This window comes from Pteropus medius, unplaced genomic scaffold (assembly GCF_902729225.1).
Source record: "Pteropus medius unplaced genomic scaffold, Ma_sr-lr_union100, whole genome shotgun sequence".
Classification (NCBI taxonomy): Eukaryota; Metazoa; Chordata; class Mammalia; order Chiroptera; family Pteropodidae; genus Pteropus; species Pteropus medius.
In genome coordinates, this window is record NW_024355327.1 from 1,173,570 (window position 1) to 1,194,228 (window position 20,659).

A 20,659-nucleotide genomic window follows, 5' to 3' on the forward strand; every position below is an offset into this window, starting at 1 on the left:
AAAATGCATTGGAGGAGGCTGTTGGCAAACGATGAGGCTAGTGCGGCAGGTAGAAAGCAGCCTGGTATGCCATGCTAAGGAATTCAGAATTGATTTGAGACTTAAGGATGAGCTGGCAGAGGTTTTTAAATGGAGAGAGCTTTCGCTCTCCTGTAATGTGTTAGTTGTTAATCAGGAAAATTTGAATACTAAATTATCAGGCCAACGTCATAAAAGGAAATGATGACACAAGAATAATAGATTTAGGGGAAAGGATGAAGTTAATAGTAATTTATTTTGAATCATGAGGTTAAAGGAAAAGGGAAAGGAAAAAATATTCAGGAAAACGAAGACTGTGAAAAGAGGGCATTCTTCCTTTGGAATAATCAAGGATTATCGCTGCTCTGAAACTCACTGTCCTCGAAATTATTGGCTTCAGCTCAAAGGATGAAAACTTATGGAAGTGATAGAGATCTTTGATTAGTAGAGTACATCAAACCCTATTACGGGTGTAATCCCACAGTGTTGAGTAAAAGCTGCAAGTCATCAAAGAGTCAGTGACTGTGGGCCCTAGGCTTGGCTGACCCCAGGTTTGGCTGTGGGCCCCAGGCCTGGCTGATCCCAGGTTTGGCTTGCGGCTAGGGACAGGACCCTGGATCTAGTATGTTACATTAAATGCAGTAGTGCGCCTGTGCCTAGCTTATGTAAGAATGATTCAGTTTGTTGTACCGCGAATGTGTGGCAGAATGCCACTATTGCTCTCTGGCATATATAAAGCCCATGAGGTCCCCCAATGCAGAAGCGCACTCCTTGCAATAAAGTTTATGCTTGCGTTTTGCTCTCATGTCGGCTCCTGTTGCGTTCTTTTAGCTGGGCGTCTCACCACTGAAAACTTCCCTTCTCGATCAGCTAGGTGCTGACAATGACTATTATCTAAACTTGATGGAGGTAAGTACAGGAAGCAGAAACATAAAAAATACCCTGTGAGATTTACAAAAATATGGAAAATAAAGTACACTGATTGGGTAGATAATGATGTAAAAGAATAAAATGTAATCTTTTTAGTTAATGTGATTTGTAAAATTAGCACAAGAAGGTGGCTTAAAGGAGGGTGAAAAACCAAAAACTTCGACCATAAACCACAAGAAACAAGAGTAAAATGAGGTACACTGTAAGAATCAAATTTTCTCAGAATTAAAACATACCAAATAACTATACTATGTTTAGAATTTAAGAGGTGGAAATCAGAAATAGGTTTCTATATTAAACTTTTCTCACTCTTTCTGAGCAAGAAGAAAACAAACATTTGTTTAGAAAATGGCTTCTGTGATTCAGTTTTGGTGCCAAGTGCTAATAAGTGGCACTTAAGAAAAAAACTCCTTTTCAAACACCTCAGTAAACTGGTTACTCACTGTCTTAGTGGGATGTGACAATGTCATTATATCCTCACAGTAGAGCTGCTGGGGACCTCTTTTTATACTGTAAGCCTGCAGGTGGGGCACGGTGGCTCTGCTCTACCTGTCTTATATTTGTGTGCCCAGGAAAGAGGCTTTAGAGTTACCCGGAACATGTTTTCACGGTCAGAAGCAACCAGAGGTACAAAGGAGAAAACTTCTTAAGGTGTAAGCTTAGAACTGACGAAGTATCTTCCATTCACATTCCATGCAAGTCGCATGACCACGTTGACCATCAGAGGTAAGCTTCTCTCAGGAATGCCAAGGAAAGGAAGGGAATGCTTGCTCAACAAGAACCTGATTTACCTTCTCACTTAGCCTCTTGGTGCCTCTGCTTCCACACCTGTACAATGGGTATAATGATTGTTATCCCAGAGAGTTGTGGTGGGGATAATGTATATAAAATCACATATAAGTATTCTCAACCAATAGCAATCTTTTTAGCCTCTCTTTACCTTCTCACCTTCATCTGCAGCACATCTGGATTGTAAGTTCTCTCCTGCCCTCCCCACTGTCCTGAAGAGCATTATCAGAGTACCATTCATCTCTTCATGATGCACATCTGTAAGGAAAAGCCAGGTTAGAACTGCTTGTGTTTCTTTGAAATCCATCTACATCTTCAGCTCTTTCTCCTCTCTGCAATGCTCTTTCTACACAAGTTTATAAGTTTTTACCTACTCAGATATTGACCAGAACATAGGCACTTTTAGGTCTTTTATTTTTTTTTCTTTTCTGATTCTCTGACAATGATGGGTAGAAGAATTCAGTGAAAACTCTTTTAACTCTCTTGTAGGGGCTTTGCCTGTTCTATCTGCAGGTCTATCTGGCAAAGCCAACTAGAACCTTTATTTCTCTTGTGTCTCCATCCCCTATAGGATCTGAAGCTGTTGGACCTGTATGTGAAACTTATCCAAACTCCTTATCTCTTTCCTGCTTGTGTTTCTTTGAAATCCATCTACATCTTCAGCTCTTTCTCCTCTCTGCAATGCTCTTTCTACACAAGTTTATAAGTTTTTACCTACTCAGATATTGACCAGAACATAGGCACTTTTAAGTCTTTTATTTTTTTTTCTTTTCTGATTCTCTGACAATGATGGGTAGAAGAATTCAGTGAAAACTCTCTTAACTCTCTTTAAAGAAGGCATTTATAAAAATTTTAACTGATGCCTTCTGCCTTGTCATAAATTCAAACCAGAATTTTTATAAATTTTTATGAATGCTGCGTCCCCAGCTTCTGACAGAAAATAAAGTCGTGTCACTGTCACATACTCCAAGTAAAGGCTTGCTAATACAATCACTAGATCTCAGTGCCGTCATCTCTTTAGCAACATGGTTTGAAGTTTTCCCATTACATAGAGATATTCTCAGCTGCAGAAGGAAAAAGATTTTCAACCATTTATACCTTTGGGGCAAGTGGGCTAACTGAAAGTTGTCAAGCATATGCAATTACTTTATTCTTTCCCTTCTTTACAAAATAATTTCATTAATATTGAGTATTTTCTTTGGGTTGCATGTGATGAATTGAATGACACTAGTATCTGCCTTCTTCCTCCCATGGGAAAATTATAAATATCCAGAAGGTCTGATTTCAGTAATGGCACATATGTCCCAAGAGGAATTGCTCACGAAGAGTAAACTCAGCACACAGGGACATCTTTGCTTCACTTTGATTTTAGGTGAGATGAAGCCTGCCATTACATTTACCCTTTTCATTTACTTTTCTGCCCTCCTACTCTATGCTGCCATGTTTCCATTTTAACCACTTCCCAATTTCTTCTTCAGCATTTATCAGTATTTAATAGTCAGAGTTCAGGGAGACGAGGATAAATAAGCAATATTGTTAACATTCTCCAAGAGCTTACAAGCTGAATAGAGGCTCAAAACGTGTTCTGATGAAGTTATAATGCAAGACATTGGTCAAGGTCACCCTGACGGTTTAGTCAGGAGACATAGAAAGAGGAATTGGAGGCTTTGTTAAGCTTTCAAGCCTGATTGACAGGGTAAGTAGCCCTGTTGCCAGTATTGCAGGTAATATTTAGAACAGCTACCATTTATTGGATTGTTTTTCATGTAATTCTCATGATAACCCTGGGAGGTAAATGTTATCTTCTTCAATAATCATATAGGAAACTGAGGCCCAGAGAGGTTAAAAAATTCTTGCAATTGACAGAGCTGAGATTCAAAACTTACGTGTGTTTGGACTTTGAGAGCTCATTTGAAGCAATGTTAATTCCACTGCCTTTTGTAAGTCCTACTTGTAAATATTAAAGATTTTAAAATCGGTTTTTGACAAATTAGGAAAAAGGCCAGACCAGTAGTAATAAGGGTCTGAATTCCATTGAGAACAGAAAAGAAGGCTTGCACTTGAACTGTGTTATTAAAAGCCAATCGGATTTGGCCAACTATTTGTTCTAATCATGGAAAGGGAAGAAGGAAGTCTCCTAGTGGTACTCGCAGACTAAATGTTGGAAGAATGGAGATGTCATGAGCAGGATTGGCACAATTAGGAGGAGATACTTTGAGCAAGAGATAGAAGGGATGATCACGAGGTAGATTTTGGACCCATCAAATAAGGAGTTCGGTGCCCCAGTGGAGCTGAGGGTTGGGCAATAGGAAAAATAGGACATGGACTTAAGAGCGAAGAATCGTCTGGAGATCTAGGGATATCTGCACATAGATGCTTATTAAAGTGATTCATCTATATATCAGCACTTTGAAGAGCATTGACAGAAAAAAAAACACCATATACTGATTTTGGTGTTAGGTGAGAACAACAGAGTCAGAGGAGAAAATGGAGTCAGAAGGAAGTAGGACAAGTTATATCTTAGATTTCTCTTGCTGTGTAACAAATTACCATCAACCCAGGGGCTTAAAAGAACCCACATTTATTATCTCACAGTTTTCCTGGCTCGGAATCTGGCATATATTACCTGGCTTCTCTTCGAAGAGTCCCTCAAGGCTGAAATCAAGGTTTCAGTTGCATGTGTTCTTATCTGGAGACTTGACTAGGGAAAGATCCACTTTCTTAATCCCTCCTGTTGGTAGGATTTATTTCCTTGTAGTTAAAGGCTTGAGGTCTCAATTATCTTGTTAACTGTTAGGCAATGACCACTCAGCCCCTAGATGGTCAATGCCACATGGCCTCCTTCTTAAAGCCTTTCACAACATGGGAGCTTACTTTTTCATGCACTGCAACAGAATATCTTTTAGGATTTGAATTTCTTCTGTCTCAAAGGGCCCAGTCTCTTTTAATGGCTTCTCTCATTAGGTCAGGCCCACTCAAGATAAGCTCCCCTTTGATTAACTCAAAGCGACTGATTTGGGGGTCTTAATTATATCTGTCAAATCCCTCTTTGTCACGTAACATAATCTAATCACAGAAATGAACTCCATCATTTCAAAGTCCTGCCCCTGTTTAGGAGGAGGGATTGAGATGGGTTATATACACCAGAGGTGGGAATCTTGGGGGCCATCTCACACAGTGGTGGAAAGCCAAGTCTAACAAAGCAATTTAATTTTTGACACACTAGTCAATACCAAGAGATGTAGGTGTGAGGAAGAAAGTCCCTTGCTTCCAGAAGTCAGCATTCTAATAAGTCACATAGCCTAGACAGGAGAAAATCGTGATGAGAGAATGAGTGAATAATATTTAATTTTCTAGAAAAATGGGAGGACGCTGACTGATTAAAAAGGGTTGTTAGATTTAGGCGTTAGGCTATTCGAGGTGCTCTGGGCAGAATGTTGGGGGCTAGAGCTAGGTTTTGAGTGGCAGGAGAATGAATGATCATGAACAAGTAATAGGTACACATGTGTATGATTCTTAAAAAATTTATCAATGAAGGTAAAGAGAGAGGAGATTTTTACAGGGGGTTAACAAAGTAGGAGACCATTTGTCAGTTTTAATTTTTAGAATGGTTGAGATCTTAGAATGTTTGTAGCAACAGGGAGAGAATCAGTGGAAAGGGGAAAATTAACGTATTTCCCAATCCCATTTAAATTCTGTCAGCACTTTAGGAACCTTTAGCATGACAGAGATCTTTTCTTTCTCTCAATAGTATTTTACTTATTTAACAGTTACGTGGTACTTATTGTGTGTCAGGCCTTATTTGATGCTTTTTGTAAGTATTAGCTCATTAAATTTTTACAGCCATTAAGTGAGACAGATCATATTTTATCCCCATTATTTTAGGAAACTGAGGCACTGAAAGATTTTTAACTGGTCCAAGGTCAATGGAACTTGCAAGTTGTAGAGTTAGATTCAAACCATGGAAGCTTGCTCTGGAACCCACGCTGTTAACTGCTGCACCATCAGTAGCATGCTTTTCTGTGTGGTTCTTGTAAAATGCCTTCTGACACGTTTCACATTGTTCCATAGCTGCCTTTGGCCCTGTTAGAGATGTGTTAAGATTATTCTGCCTTTTTCCACCTGTTTCTGCTATACGGGGAGGCAAATTTAGCTAAGGTTATTCTTTCTTACCCACCTTCATCTGAGAAACTTTCCTAATGTGCTCCTTGCCCATTACAGAAGCATTTGCCATGGTGTTAGGAGTTAGGAGATAGGCTTAAAATTACTTTTTGATTTGTTTATAAATGTAACAGGTGATTACTGATGAACTCTTCAGATCTTGTGGATCAGTTATTTTATTTTATTTTATTTTTTGCTTTGATCATCTGGATGCACTACAGATAAAACAAACCCCATTGCTAGAAATGACACTCAGCAGGGGGACTGGATTTTACAGCATATTTTTCCTCCCTTCAGAATGCTATGTAAAAAGTTATTCCTCTGTGTTCTACTTCAAAGTACTTGTGTATGAAGTAAGCATCAAATTTTATCCCCTCTTGACTGTAGCTACATTTGATCAACAACAAGGAAAAAAGAACCATTTTTATTTTCCCCCTCAACTATTCGTGTTTGTGCTCGTGTGTATGTGTGTGTGTGCAATGCACAAGTGTGAGTGAACGTGCAAATGTGAGTGCATTAGATGACCAAATAAAACAACATAGTGATCCATTTCTAACTTTAGCTTTGCAGCCTCTTCAGAAAACACTTTGTTTACTTTTGTTCTCTTCATAAAACTGTACTTATCTCCTTACACAATAACCTCAAAACGTTTTCCGGGATTAGCCTATCTTTTCCCCAGCATGTGCTGTATTGAGAGGCAGTACAGGTATACCTTGTTTTATTGCACTTCACTTTATTGCACTTCACAAATATTGTGTTTTTTTACGAATTGAAGGCAAGACCCTCCACCTGCAAAAGATTATGACTCGCTTTATTTCAATACCCACTTCGTTGTGCTGGTCTGGAACCTAACTGGCAATATCTCCGAGGTTTGCTTGTATAATCTAGTGATTAAGAGCCCTGGCCCACCGTTCAAATCTTGGCTTACGATAGCGTGTCTTTAGGCAAGTGACTTAACCTCTCTGAACCTCAATGTTCCTATTGGTAAAATGGTGATAAAAAATAATAATTACCCTTATGGAGTTATTATAGAATTAAAGGAGTTTTTATTTTCAAAGTGTTTAGAGTAGAGGCTTGCTTCACAAATACTTGCTTCCATACAAGTATTTGCTCTTTTTGCTTTAGTTATTGTAGAACAATTATAATATAGAGTAAAAGCAGAGAAGAGTACCATATAAATTGTTAAATTGTTAGTTTATTTTAGTAGCTGTTTTACTTTTTGAAAAGAATGTTGAAAAGGATGGGGGCAATGATTTTATTCAGATATTTTAAAAATTACACTAGGAAAAGGAAATAGATATTCACTTATAAGAAGTTAACTATGCACTTTTACTTTTCTTACCCTGTCTATAAAGAAAGCCACATCAGTGTGGGATTTCAGGTCCTCGTGGTCAGGTGCATTACTTAGGAGCAGCAGGACTGGTAAGAGGAGGTGGGGGTAACCAGCTCTAATAACTTTTGAATACTATTTGCAGCATTGTCATAAGGTCCTGAGAACTATGTTATACCTTAAAGCAAAGCATATACATGTTACTGGAGCATAATGGTCTGTCTGCCTACACACATCTAAGTCAATGAGATACGTACAGGTTTTGCAGTAAAGAGAATAAGGGTTTATTTTAGAGAGTTGTAAGTCCTGGAGATACAGGTGAGCTATCACTCTCAAAAACCTGGCTCCCTGGGTGTCTCAAGGGGATAGATTATATAGGGGAAAAATCCTTAGTCATGGAAACCAAGAGTGTTGGAGTCATGGGTGCTGCTGATTGGACAAGGCTGGGGTCATCGATCACTGAGTCTCTTTGGTTCTAAAACTGGCCACGGCGTCATTCTGTCTGGTCCTGTGGTTGGTGGGCTGTTCTGCCTCAATGGGCCTGAGGCTGAAACACATCTAAAGCCAAGATGTTATCCTTAGTTTAACCAAAACTTACTGTCTTCATGATCATAGATCTGAGGCATTATTCTTAAAAGATTTGACGTTGGCCACAACTTTATGTCCTAAGGCTTAATGGTTAAGGAAATGGGCATACAGAGGTGGAACGATAAGGGCAGAAGGATAAAGTCACCAAGCCATTATCTAGGCAAAACCAGCTTGAATCAAAGAAAAAGCTATAAGGGAAATCTGAGTGCAGTTACATAAGACATCAAGAGGCTTGCATCTTGAGCTTTAAAGATTATTAAATGGAAACATGTCCCTAAATGTCTAGATTAGGCTATTCTGGTAACACATCATTTCTCTAAAGTCCTTAATATCTCATATAAATCAGAGAAAAATACACTACTTTTCCTATTTTCATTGGGTGATCATATAAATGTGCTTTATAGACTGTTCCTCATGCCTCGTGTTTCGTTTAATATATTGATTGTGATGTTTTGTTTCATAGGCAGAAAACCCAATGCAGAAAGTAATTATAAAAGGATATATCGGCTTGAATCATTTGAAAATTTTAACATACTATGAGCTTCAGGATTAGTTGATTCAACAGCTCTATGACATTTCCATGAATGTGGATTCTCTCTGCTCTGCCACCTGCAGTGTTTGCTTTATCTCATGCTGGTTCTTCTCATAGTCGTGGGATTCCTGCTAAGGATAATTGAGGCTGCATGTTCCCTTGTGTATATTTAGGGGAATGAGAGATTCTGTGAACACATTTTACTCCATTCTAATATTTCTCTTTTTTAGTAACGTTAAGGCATTATAATGACTCTAGTTATGACACTACCTCAGGAATTGAGGTAAATTATTTTAATGGTCGATTTCATTTCAGGAGACTAAAGAGGGCATTATAAAATATTCGTATTTAAAATGGTCTGGGTCTGCTAGGATTGAGAGCCCTGATGTAGTCTTAGAAGCCATGTTGAGGAATTTGGATTGCATCCTTGGGACAATGGAAAACCGTGGCAGAGGTTCAGTACGTGGGGTTACATGTTAGAATTTTCATTATAAAAAGATCACCCAGGCTGCTGTTTGGGGAAAAGATTAGAGGAGGAGACTGGTGTGTCCTGGAGACTTATCTTTTTCTCCATTATGAAATAGCAATTTTTATGTCTGACATCTCATAGGGAGAGACATGCCAGTTTCAATCTTAGTTACTGCAACTGTCTTTTAAGTTGCCCTTGGTTTATGCAAATCGCAATTGATTGTCCTTCAACAATAGCATCAAAAATAAATAAATAAATAAAATGTTGTAAAGAACAAATATTGATTCTTTTAGATATTTAAAATGTGATAAGATATGAGAAGACTTCAAAAAACCTTAGGATAGTTATGGAAGGGAACAGCCTCAGGGATGTGCTCTGTTTTGGGACACACAGACATTTGTTCTAAATGCTGCTTGATCCTGAGCATTGCAGTGCTGGCTCTGGAATTGATTCTTTTGCAAAACCACTCAAAAGTAACAAAACTATCGCCTGTTCTTTTCTCATATGTCAGGCTTCTGCACCTACATATTGGAATATTTTCACACCATCAGTGTTTGGATTTTGGAACATATGATGAAGAGGGAGAAGTACTTGAAAATTGAAAACTGGAGTTGTATTTGGGCAGTCAAGTCAATGAAAAATGATACCATATATAAGCGAGGATAACCAGGCTGAGATTTTGATGGACAAAAATAATAACTGGTCAGAAATTTTAAAACGCAGAGCCTTTAAGATGTTGTTGGGGAGGAAAAATAATTTTCCTTCTGCCCTTCTAAGTCTTTCTGTCTGGTCTAATAAAGAAATTGACATGAAAAGATTAACAGGAGAAAATAACCAATTTATCAACATACCTTCATGCCACCTAAGACCTCTCCAGCAAGTACTGATAGTTCACTCTTTAAAATGGATCACTAATAACTTACCTTATATCTATCTTATTACTTTGCTCCAGGCTGAAAGCACCTTACCAATGAAATTTTTGACTGCCTCTAAACTAGTCTCTCTGCTTCCCTGGGGTTTTCTACATTCCCGGGGAACAAAAGTTGTGCTTTCTCAATTTTTGGAGGGTGGGGGATAGGGTTATTTTAATGGAATATCCTCAATTTCTAGTTATTTGACCCTTAAAATGTTTATAAATATTTGATGCTAACTCTCAAGTAAGCAAAACTTAGCAAATAGTTATTAATGGGAAAAAAAGTAAAGTTTAAAAACTTAATTTTTCTGGATTGTGCCTGGTATTTTATTATAATAATGCTTCAATAGTACTATATGGCGTAATACCTCGATGAATAGAATATCTAATATACAATAAATAAAATAATGCTTTATTATATAATTATATGTATCTGTATCTTGATTTTCTCCTAAGTTGAAATATCTCTAGTTCATAGGATGAAATAGAATATGTCACTATTTAACACGTTTTGCAAAAATAAAACTTCTTGGTCTCACCATCTGAAACTATCTGAAAAACATCTGTGCTGTTGGAATTGAACCCACTTATGCTAAAATGTTTATTGATTGAACTAAACTTCATTCAGTCAATAAATGAGTGAGTTTGTGAGCTGGAAGAAGCTTTCCCAGGTGGGATTCAGAATCCAGAGAGGGAATAAGGGTAGATACAGTAAATCAGTGAAACCAGTCCATACCTGGCAGCTAAACAGTTGAAGTGGAGCAAAACAGAATGTGGAGGTAAAGCAGCAAAAGTCAAAAGCCATAAAGCAAAGATAGATGGAGGTAGTAGAAACAAATGGGTCCCAAACCACTGAGCAATATTTCCAAAATGCCAATGAAGAAAAGCAGTTTTTCTAGCCATCCCATCAAAACTGTCTTTGGTAAAAGTTTTATTCTCCCTTTGGAAAAAAAAAAAAAAAAAGCTGGGGAAGGAGAGAAATCTTAGTTCTTTATGGAGGAAATTGTGATGACAGGAAAGCAGGAAATAGAGAAGAGAAAGTTAGGGCTTCCAAAGCCAGGGGGACAAGAAGAGATTAGAGGGTAATAAAACGTGGGGTGGAAGGATTAATCCTGATATGCAAAGCAGGGCATTGCAAGGCAAGTGGGAAACAAAGAGGTATTAAACACGTTTCCCTAAACAGCCTTTCATGTTTGAACATAAAATCCAAATGCAACAAGTAAGCCAGTTTAAAAACAAAAAATTATAACACACATGGCAGACCAAGGGTTAAACCAGTTAAATACCATGATCCTCCATAAAACATGTTTTTTAAAAAAGTCAACCAGATGAAGTAAGGCAATGGATGTGAATGGACAATTTACGGCGGACAAAAACCCAAATGGCTAGTGAAAAGGAAGACTCAATCTCAGAGAGGTGCTAAGTAAAATGGCAAGATTCTTGACCCATGATTTGGGCAAACCTTAAAAATATATAACGTCCCATGCTAGTTAGAATTCATAAAAATGCCGGGGGCAGTTTGCCTATGTTATTTTAAATTAAAAATATACCTTGCCTTTGACACAATAGTTTCACCAAAATGACAGAAAATTATAGACCAATATGAAAAGACAATTAAAAGTAAAAAAAAAAAAAAAATGAGAGAAGGAACTTTTAGCGAAAAGAAGCCTGGAGGAAAAAACAAACCACAAATGTGCTAATGGACCTGTCAGCCAGCAGAGAAATTCAACAGCCCATCTCACCGGCTTCACCCTCAGACCACAACTGAGAATTAAGTTAGAAACAATGTGACCTTTGATCACCTTGATCTGTAAGAGAGTGAAAAGGTTTTAGGAATGTCCAAACTAATCAATGATTTTATTTGGGACTCGAAGTAGTTGGGGTGTTTTGGAAGGAGTGGGTAGGGACATGGGTACTGAGCTGACGCTTGCCCCTGTTTTATATTTGGCGAATTAGAAAAGATATGACTGAGGAAATTTCACATGGCTAAGACAAGATGAAGACAATGCTGGCTAATGGTGATAGGTGACTGTCCAAGGCACTGGCTAAACCAAGTGCTACATAGTTATTAAATCATTTAACCCTCACAGTAACTGTAGGAGGTAGGCAGCATTGGGCAAATGAGGAAATGACAGAGGTAGAGGAAAATGTAACTTGTCTAGGACAACCTGGCGGATAAGTGGTGGATGTGAGATTTGAGTTTCAGTTGCTTGACTCTAGGATGCAAGATCTAAACCACTGTGCTGTACTGTCGCTGGGTAAGAAGGAACCATGCAAATCCTTTTCTAGCTAGCTGTGAAAACCATGCAGGCCATTTAGGACACATACTTTCCATTGGGGCTAAAGGAGACAAAACCAATGTACGTATAAGACCTTGCAGTTGTATATGTTCTCAGACCATTTCTTATATATATACAAATCTAAAGGTGTATATATGTGGACTTTCCATATTATTTTTACCAAATTTGATCACCGTATATGTTCAACGACTTGTTTTCAGCTTGGTATTTCATGGTTATCTTTCTGGTTAGTACATAGAGAGATCTTCAGTGGTTTTGACTGCTATATATTTTCCATCATGTGCAGTTGTTGGAGTTAATATTCATAATTTTGCTAGATTAAGTAAATAGGAATGAAGAAGTAATTAATTTCTGCCTCCAACTCTACTCCTTTGCCAAAAAAGGGAGGGGGTGTCATTAGCTGACTTTTAATTAACTAACTCTAGGAAGAGTTTATAATTATTTATGTTGCATACCATTTAAGAGAAGCAAGAAATATACTCTGATGACTATGAGATATGTGTGTTTAATACATATTAATATAATTTTATATATATGCTACATATATCATATAATACAGATATAATTTTATAACCTAATATATAAATATTTTAATATATTATTAAATATATTTAAAAACCTCCTCTTGAAGCTGTCTTGATTTCTGCTTTTTCAGTTTTGCTTTATTTAAGATGAGAGAGAGGAGGGTTTGGGTGCATTCTGCCACCTCGATGCTGTTAGCTCTTTTAGCTGAGATCACAAAATGTAATGATTAATATAATGCACACAGGTTAGCAGCCTTTTATAATAGAAATTGCAACAAGAGGCCTATCCGTGCCCCATAAAATACAATCCGTGCCTGCTTTATTTATTAACAGAGTACATCTTATGCACTCACTGTCCTTTGTAGGAAGATGCTGGTGTTTTCAAAACTCTGAGTTGAGCACATGGGAGTTCATAAAATGCTCAGTAGATTTTTGCAGCATTTGGCTGAGACCTTGTGAAAGGAGACAAACATGTAAATGAAGTCAACTTTGCAGACCTCTGGGATCCATTACAGCCTGAGATGCTCTTAACACATAATTATCCAGAGCTGTTAATCACATTTAACAGGTGTTGAGTAATGAACTGAGACGGGTATCTGCTGCGATCATTTTGTCTCTGATTTGGTTAGGCAAGCTAATACTGATCAGAGCCTGCCCCCACACCCCACACACACCCTCTGAATGTAACTCAGCATATATTTTCTGGATATTGTCATCAGTCTCTTGATCATTCAGAACAGTGACATTCACAGTAAAAACACAGAAGGAATCTGTCTGAAAGTCCCTAGAATGCTCTTAATAAATGAATGTTACTCAGCTTTACTCTTTTTTTTATTTTATTTTATTTTATTTTTTTTTGCCTCTTTTCTCATTCAAGCCTGTATTTGATTTGTCTTTTGATTGGTGAGAGATAAATCCAAACATTTGTGGATAGCGGATAATTTGACCTCAGGAAATGGAATACTTCTTGGTCTGGGATCACAGAATGCCCCACCAAAAGTGACCCACCTCATTCCTTTAGAGATTTTCTCAGTGCTACAATAGTACAGGAACTAAAACCTTTGTGCCAAAAGTCTCATTTTAGCTCTTTTAATTGTTTTCCCATAAATCCAGTCTCCTTATACAGAGTGAAAATAATACAGGTAAAACTTACCTTTTTTACAGTCCTAAGCCTCATCCTGGTCTCTCCTCCCTTTCCTACCCCTGCAATCAAGTTTGTGCTAATTCTTCCAAAATTTTGGAACACATTTATTTGCATATCAGTAGAATTTTCAGTGGAACACATATAGCATTGTTAAATTAGAATTATTTTGCTTTTGTTTTTAGCTAACAGAATCAAACATTCTTAAGTGTCTTTTATATTAGTATGTTTAGAATTTGTTCTTTTTTACTAGCATAGTATTTCAGACTGTAGATATACCACAGTTGATATATTTAGCCATCCCCCTGTTGAGGAACTGATGGTTGTTTCCAGGTTTTCACAGTTTTAAGACTGTCTTTGTCCATGCCTCCTTGTGCGCATGTGTGAGTATCTCTGTAAGGCAGGAGTTGCCAATCCATGACCAGCCACTCAGCCACATCCAGCCCACTGCTGTTTCTGTGTAGCCCTCAAGCTAAGAATTATTTTTATGGTTTTAAATGGTTGAAAAAATAAAAAAAAAAATTGAATAATATTTCTTGACAGGGATAAATTATATGAAATTCAAATATCATTCTCTATAAATGACATTTTATTAGAACACAGCCATGGCCATTCATTTATGTGTTGTCTGTGGCTACTTTTTTTTTTGAGGGTTTCTAACCTGTTTTATTTTAGTTTCCAATATTATCAGCGATGACAGGAGTAATTCAGGCAAATATATCACCTTAAATACATCAGAGAAAAAGCTCACTATGTCAAGCATGTCTTGCATTCCAGCAAGTGAACATGAAAACAGAGAACAAAGTGAGCAGCATTGAAGTGTTTTTTGCCACACTTCTTTCAGAAAGAGTCTCTCCCTCAGTGGTATAGATTTCATTTTACTTATTGTGTAATGAGCTGAAATTTTTATTCATCGCTTAGGGGCTACATTAACAAAAATTTATATGTTTAATTATCCTAAGTAATTTTTTTTCTCAAAAGTACAAAATTCTTTGGACTTTGTATGACACTAACTTCTGGCACACCGTGAGGTGACCACCATCCAGGCCTGGCAAACCAAAGTCCTCCTGCTACGTGCCGACCTTGACGAAGTCCATCGTTTTGTTCCACGCAATAGGACAGACAGAGGATTTGAAGGACCAGCTGGTACCTGGAGAGGATGCACCTGCATGACCACCCGCCAGTGAGCAGAGGCCACTAACTTATGTCCTGAAGGCAGAAAGCGGGTGGATTTAGGAGAGCAGGACAAACCCCAGCTCTCTGCCTGAGCCCCACCTCTTTCTGGGAGAGGTACTGCTTGTTTCTAGCATGTTCTCGGACCTGCGCTGCAAAGGCTATCACCCAAAGGCTGCTTGCCCCAGACAGTTAATACATTGGAGACAGGAACCTGCCCCCATTTTAACCAGTAACAATCCCAAACTCAACAATGGGAAACATTTCTCAAAGTCAACAGGAGGCCACATGTGTGTGAGTCAGAGGTTCTGGGGACTGGGGAGGGTAGAAGGTCAGGTCCTGGAGTTCTCACCCTGTCTCTTTTGGCCAACTGCAGAATCTATGGCACAGGAGACAATTCAGAGGACTGGTGGCCAAAGGCAGCGTGGGCCGGTGTAGGGGCGGGGCCCTGTGTGAAGGGGAGTAACACGTATGTGGCTGGTTTAAATTATAGCTCCTGACTTGAGTTGCTTCTACAGAGACTGCAAGGCTCACAAAGCCTAAAATATTTACTGTTTGTTCCTTTACAGGAAAAGTTTATTGACTTCTGTTCTCAGGGCAATAAGAAGAAATAGAATTTCTGTAAACAGCATTTAAAAAAAATTAACTGCAACTGCCCCTTTAAGTGCAGAGTGTGGAAGAGAATACTTTCCTCTACATCTGCGTCATTGCTTATCTTTTTATATTATCAAAGTTCACTCTTTTCTCTTTCTGGGGGTGCAATAGTATTTTGCTGTTATAATTTGTTTTTGCTTTTCCTTGATTCCAATAAAGTTGTGTCATCTTTTCCTGTTTCTATGTCCTTTGTGTTTCTTTTCCTCTATTTTTGTACTGGATCACATGCCTCTTAGAGGTAATACTTTAACATAGAAGAAGTAAGAATAACACTGAATATCTATGTGTGAGGTACTATGCTAAATGTTTCACAATATTATAGATGAGAAACATAGGCTCAGAGAGGTTAAATGGCTTATCCATATTCATCTTCTAATTCATGGTAATGCGATTTTTTTTAATACAGGCCTTTATCTCCAGTCTCTGCCCTTTGTGGCTAAAAGTTCTGTCTCTGAGACTAGTGGAGGATTAATGTGTCTAGGAAAATATTAGTGGAAAAAACTTCAAGTTTCTTGACTCTTCTTGATTCATACCCTTGACTGTCTAGCACCTGTGCATATTTTCAGGTATCCAAGAATCTTCCAGAGTCTCGAGACATAGTTCAACCTTACATCTCTTTGATTTAGAAGTCTATCACATACTACTTCAGAAGAACCTGTAATTGCCAGAAAATCACTTACTGATTATTATAGCTTCACAGAGGTTGGCAGTCGTGAGCTCTGTGTAGCCGAAGTCTGTAGATCGATTATCAGAGGCACAATCCTTCAGTTTATATTGTGGTTCCCTAACTTATTTGCTACATGACCTTGGACAAGTTATTTTTGCCTTGCTAGGTCCCATTTTTCTCATTGCTCAGTTCAAAATGAATAATAACATCATTCAAGGTTAAAGGAGATGCTTTTAAAAAGTGCCCACCACAGTACCTGGCACATAATACTCCTTTGGTAACAGATGCATCACTATCAAATGCATAAGAGATTATCCATCTTGGTTTTGCCCTTTACAGGAACCAGACCTTAACTAGGCATTTCTCAAACTGTAGTCCTTAATCTAACAACATCAAAATGCCTGAAGGTATCTATTAAAAATGTAAATTCTTGGGCTTCATGTCATGTGATTCAATAGGAAACTGAGGATGGCCCTGGAAATCTATACTTTTAACAAGCTTCCAGAAGTCTGAGAACCACTAAACAGTCAAAATTCTGGAGGCATTCTATCTATTTTTAAAAATACTAAGAAAAATTATTCTCCTTTGGAATCCAGTTAAGTATTTCAAAGCATATGAGTTCAAATATATTTTCTGTACATATAATTTAGATTCCTCTTACAGTAATCGTAAGCTCATATTTTCTTCTATTAACAGAAATGCCTTCTTTGCTGTAATCCTTATAATGTCACGTGTTTGAAGGCAGCTGTCATCCTTTAAGCTCTTTTATCGTCTCTATAAAATATGCTCTGATGATATCAAGTCCTCTGAATCATAGATGCTGTGTTAATTTAGGAATGTAAAATATTGTAAAATATATTGTTTGATTTTTGAGGTTTTTTTTTTTTGTATTCCTTGGTTGAATTTCTTACAGGTTCTTAACTTAGAAGAGGGTAACAGAGGCCCTTTTTAGGAAGGAAAACAAATGTAATCATCTTGATTATCTAGACTGATTCTAATTCCTAGGCATATTTTGAATTTGGCACCGCCATTATCACCAATCATTTGTAAGGACATGTATAGCTTCCTTGCCTGATCTTCTAACTTCAGTTCATATTTGTAACTCTTTCCTCAAGCACTGTGCTGTAGTTCAGGTCTCAAAGCATGTTTCCCAGTCCAGGGGCACCAGCATCAGCATCACCTGGGAACTTATGAGAAATGCAAATTATCCGCAGCTACTGATTCAGAAATATTCAGGGGGTGGGGCTTAGCAATGTGGTAACAAGCCTTCCATGTGACTCTGATTTATGCTCAAGTTAGAGAACCAGCAGGATTCTAGAGTTTAGAGTCATTAGAGGCCTTTCCTGTCCACCTAATCTAAATTTCTCTCTTCCTGGTCCACCCGCCTGTCTTGCCAGTCTTTATCACTGCACCCAGTTTGTTCCCTCATACCCTATCATGATTTTCGTTATATATTTATTTCTGCTTTACTTAAATATTGTCCGTTTTCCAACTAGATTGCTAAGACAAACTTATTTTATTCACTGATATATCACCTATCATGTAGCACAGTGCCTGGCATGTGGTAGATATTAAAAAAATATTTAAGCAAATAGATGACTGAATGATCAGTTAATATGAAGTGACTGAGGTTATATTTCTTCCGATCTGCATTTTTTTTGCTTGTTTGCTTTTTTGTTATTGATGTAGACAACCGCACACTGCCAATTTTATAACTAATTTGTAAGCAGTTTACAAGAATAATTTACAAGCTTCTCTCCCCCGCACCTTTTCTCTCTCTCTCTCTCCCCTCCGCCCCATCCCATCCCACCCTCTCCTTGCTGCCTACTCCCTGCAGTCAACTTACTCCGCAGCTTTCAATTTCAGTGGCAATGTCTTGACCAGTGTAGCTGTTTCAATTTCAGGAGACAGTGTTCAATTCACTTAACACGTGCTCACTGAGGAACATGCAGCACAACAGGGTTGGGCAACCCAGAATGGGATGTGTGTGTGGAACTTCTTGACTAAGTCCTTTGGCTCTGTCGGCCTGGTTACACGTATTCTGAGCTACTCCCGCTGTTAATGGCTAAAATCAGGGGAGCCATCCCATAGACAGGGCTTTCTCTTCTTTGGTGTCTCTCTTTCTCTCTCCCTAGTATCCCCCAGCCCCATGTCTGGCCCTCTTTTCAGTGCCTGGCTCACTCGTACAGTTCCTGAATTAACTTTTTGATGTCTTTTCCTTCTGTTTAATGGGTTTCCTTTCCTATTAGTGCTCCAGGTCCTCTTTTAAGGGCTAGTGAAATTCCTTGCTGCATGTAGGTAAAAGACCTTCCTCTTTTCTAAAAGCAGACTCTTTGTCCTTTTGTCATCATCATAAATAACACAGGTTTGAGAGTTATGTGTGAATTTGAACCTCAGCTCAGCCTCTTAGGAGAGAAAGCTTGAGCCAAGTTCTTAGCTTCCCTGAGCCAGAGTTTGCACATCTATAAAATGGAGATAATACGAGCTACCTCCTGTCATGGCTATGAGAATGGGGTGAGATTAGCAGAGTGCCTAGCTCATCACTGGTGCTCAGTAAATGGCAACCACCATTGCAAATTTGGTACATTAAAGATAAAATTGAAATCTTGGCAGACAGGAAATGGAGACTGTGGATCTCTTAGGGGCCTAAATGTGAAACTAGTCTTATTCTTTTGTCCTCATACACTGTTGTGAAAAGTACCACTAATGAATTATGAGGAATACAAGCTAATACATGCCTTTTCCCCCCTCCTCAGCATTCTTCTTAAATGATGATAAATTCCTCTTATTTTATTTTGATAAACATTCCAGGCTAAAATCCTAAAAGTGAAGATAACACAGGGGGAAAGGTTTTACCCTAAAACCATAAATATAGGGGTACTTTTGTAAAATATTTAAAGCATGTTTCAACTTAACTTTTCAAAAGAGTCAACCAGCAGTTTTTCAGTGGGAAAAGTCAGATTTGCACCTTTTTAGAAATTGTTTCCCCTGGAGATGTTAGCATTGTCAGGTGGATCGAGCTCAAATACATTTATGGTGAGGCATTTATATATTTTGTATTTTACCCTAAATTATGCAATCTGTCAGGTTTGTTGAAAGTATTTTCTTTTTCATAATGGCACTTTTTTAGTGACCTAATCTAAAACATGATTTTTAAGTTTTTTCCTTGCCAATCACAAAATAAACTTCCTGCCTGTCATTTGCATTATGTGGGAAATACACAACATTCAGCTGGAAAGACACAATCCAGAAAGATCAGCCGATACATTGCCAGTAGGTCCAGAATTACAATATGCATAGTAATTAGCAGTGGTTGTATGAACCCTGCAATGTTTGGCAATTCCTCAATGTTTTTTCTTGTTTTTTTGTTTTTTTTTGTTTTTTTAATAAACGGATCTGTTCCCTTAGTATAGCAGCAGAATTATTATCCTTCTGGACACATTAAGTGGACTATTTCCTTAGTAAGAGGAAGAGGAGATTATGAAAAATAATGTGCCATTCCCCTTCCCCCGCCCCACAGCAGATGTGGCTTTCTTTGAAAATTTGCAAGTTGGAATAAAAATAAGAATAGTTTTCCTTTTTAACAGAAGACAAAATGTCTTATCGAATAGACCGGGAGGACCAATTTATTAGATTTAAGAACTAATTTAAGAATTTTCTGATTTTTAAAGAATAATGGCATCAATATCTTATAATCCACAGAGATCCTTATACATGGAGAGAAATTTTTTTATGTGTATGTTACAGCGTAGATAGGTATATGAAGAGTTACTTCTTCCCCAGCTCCTCTCAGATTTTTCTCTTTCCCTGACCTTTGGCACACTACTTTCAGCTTTTCTGTCTGCCTCAGGATCTTGGAGTCAGTGGTTGACAGGAAGGTAGATGTATTTTGCAAAGATCAAAACTATAATTTTTCTGCCTTTTTTTTCTCCATATAGGAAGAAAGAGAAAGATCTCGGATTGTGGTGTGTATGTTTAGGAGTCACTCAATAAGAAGAATGCATATGAGAAGAGAAGCAAGTTGTGTGTAAAAACTTCTTAACATTTGAAAAATTAATTTTAGGATCTTGAATCTTATGTCCTACTGGAAAGTTTTTCAGGAAAATTAATAACTCTTGCATTTTAAAAAGAAAATGAAGGAAATACTGTTTATCCTACGTATGAAAATTCAACTTCGCTTTTTGATACAATTTTGCAAATAGTAACTGGTGTATATTTTAGGTATATTAAAAGATAAACTGAGGCATATCTAAAATTTGAATACTTTATGTGAGCAAAAATTGATTCAAATTGGGCAACATGCAATCTAGCAAATAGGAGATCTAACATAAAGGAGCTCTGGGAGCTGTACTAAGTGAAAGGCTCTTATAGGCAGAAGGGAGTGGGAATAAGGAGGTTTTATGTGAGGCAAAAAAGATTGGATCGGTTATTGCAATTACTTTCTTTTAGGGGATGGCAGGGGTCTTTCGG

At 37.8% G+C, this 20,659-nt stretch overlaps 1 protein-coding gene and 1 long non-coding RNA gene across 5 annotated transcripts in view; both read left to right on the top strand.

Annotated features, from left to right (window-relative positions):
* The window catches only part of FHIT (fragile histidine triad diadenosine triphosphatase), a 1,065,768-nt gene that overhangs the window by 437,837 nt on the left and 607,272 nt on the right, over positions 1–20,659 (top strand). The gene's annotated exons all lie outside the window — the stretch shown is intronic.
* On the top strand, positions 1,791–20,561 carry LOC120599482 (uncharacterized). Its single transcript, XR_005651916.1, has 3 exons — positions 1,791–2,025; positions 3,906–3,914; positions 20,551–20,561. It is a non-coding gene; the product is annotated as an uncharacterized LOC120599482 (long non-coding RNA).